At 48.6% G+C, this 2,216-nt stretch overlaps 1 pseudogene; it reads left to right on the plus strand.

Moving 5' to 3' along the window:
• The first annotated feature begins 669 nt into the window (after positions 1 to 669).
• On the plus strand, positions 670 to 1,893 carry LOC104983633 (annotated as a pseudogene).
• Positions 1,894 to 2,216: the final 323 nt, after the last annotated feature.

Consider the following 2,216-nt stretch of genomic DNA (forward strand, 5'->3'; position numbering starts at 1 on the left):
CTCACCAACTCCTGGAGCTTGCTCAAACTCATGTCCATTGAGTCAGTGATGCCATCCAATCATCTCATCCTCTGTCTTCCCCTTCTCGTCCTGCCCTCAATCTTTCCCAGCATCAGGGTCTTTTCAAATAAGTCAGCTCTTCACATCAGATGGCCAAAGTATTGGAGTTTCAGCTTCAGCATCAGTCCTTCCAAAGAATACCCAGGGCTGATCTCCTTTAGAATGGACTGGTTGGATCTCCTTGCAGTCCAAGGGACTCTCAAGAGTCTCCTCCAACACCGCAGTTCAAAAGCATCAATTCTTTGCTGCTCAGCTTTCTTTATGGTCCAACTCTCACATCTGTACATGACTACTGGAAAAAGCATAGCTTTGAGTATACTGACCTTTGTCCGTAAAGTAATGTCTCTACTTTTTAATGTGTTGTCTAAATTTGTCATAGCATTGCTCAGAACAACTGAAAAAAAAAGGGGGGGGGGTGGTATTTAATCCCAGTGCTATGAATAACTGCCTTTGATAAAGCTGTGATGTGGACAGTGAAGGTGATGATCCAGATAATGCAAACATGGCAGTCTATTCTGAGGCCGGTCACTTTTGCATAAACAAATGAGATGAGGGTGATGATAATCTTTTGGAAAAACCCAACAAATGCTGTAGAGGGGGTTTCTGCATTGGGTGGAGGTAAGACATTTGCCTTTCACTGTCTCTTCGGGCTCTGAGGGTCTAGGATTCCATGACAGAACCAAATGGTTTCTTTACCTGGATTTTCATTGCCTCAGGAATCGCATGGGGCTCTGAAGGCAGCAGAGAGAAGAGAGTTGGCCCTGGGCCAGAACATCAACCTGATGACACATTTCATCCTTTTGGGATTTTCAGAGCATCCCGAGCTTCAGGTCATCCTTTTCAGTCTGTTTCTGGGGATCGTCTTCATGCCTCTGGTGTGGAAGCTGGGCCTTATCGTCCTGATCGCGGTGGAGTCACACCTCCACTCCCCCATGTATTTCTTCCTCGGTAACTTGTCCTTCATCGACCTCTCGTATACCTCCTCCATAGCCCCCAAGACGCTCTGTGACTTCTTCAGGGAGCAGAAGACCATCTCCCTCATGGGCTGTGCCGCCCAGTTTTTCTTCTTCATCGGGATGGGGACGCGGAGTGCCGCTTCCTGGCAGCCATGGCGGACGATCGGTTCGCCGCCATGCGCAGCCCTGCAGCCCTCTGCTCTGCGCAGCCCCCTCTGCTCTGCGCAGCCCCCCCTGCTCTGCGCAGCGCCCCCTGCTCTGCGCAGCCCCCTCTGCTCTGCGCAGCCCCCCCTGCTCTGCGCAGCCCCCCCCAGCTCTGCGCAGCCCCCCCGGCTCTGCGCAGCCCTCGTGACGCCCCCGTCTGTGTGCGGATGGCCATCGCAGCATACACTGGAGGCCTCCTCACCTGACTGGTCCAGACCAGATCTGTATCCGGGCTCCAATTCTGCGGGCTACGGGTCATTCACCACTTTTTCTGTGACCTGCCACCCTTGCTGGTCTTGTCTTGTTTCAGCCCCTTCCTCAGCCAGGGAGTGACCTCGCTCGTTCGGGACATCAGCTCTTGTTGTCTTGGTTTCCTATGGCTACATCATGGCTGCTGTCACGAGGATCCGCTCAACCCCAGGGTGGACAAAAGCTTTCAATACCTGTGCCTCTCATTTGATCACAGTGACTCTCTTCTATGGCCCTGGTCTCTTTGCATATCTCCACTCCGGTGTTGGCTACTGGCCGGGCCAAGATATGGTGGTGTCCTTGTTCTGTGGAGTTGTGAGTCCCAAAGCTGAACCCCATCATATACAGTTTGAGAAACAAGGAGATAAAAGATGCCTTGAAAAAACTCAAGGAAAGAAGCCAATGTTCACTCTGTGTCTTATAGTTCCTTGAATTAAAAAACAATTTAAATTTTCCTATATGTACCTTGGCATAAAAAATAAGAGGCCCACTTATTATTAGTCATAATAGGAATTTGAGTAATAAGTTAAAGGAGCTATTTCAGATATGACTCCCAACCTACATGTCTACTGCATAATTAGGCCCCACAAAGATTTGCTTATTCCTTTTACTCTTCTGGTCATAGACTGATGGGGTTTCCATTTTGATTATTTGTGATAGAAAATAATGTATTTTTTACTTTGGAAGTTTGTTTATATCATTTCTTTTTAGATTCCGCATATAAAGAATGTCATACAATATTTCTCC

Source organism: Bison bison, unplaced genomic scaffold, assembly GCF_000754665.1.
Source record: "Bison bison bison isolate TAMUID 2011002044 unplaced genomic scaffold, Bison_UMD1.0 scf7180017863016, whole genome shotgun sequence".
In the NCBI taxonomy this organism is placed as follows: Eukaryota; Metazoa; Chordata; class Mammalia; order Artiodactyla; family Bovidae; genus Bison; species Bison bison.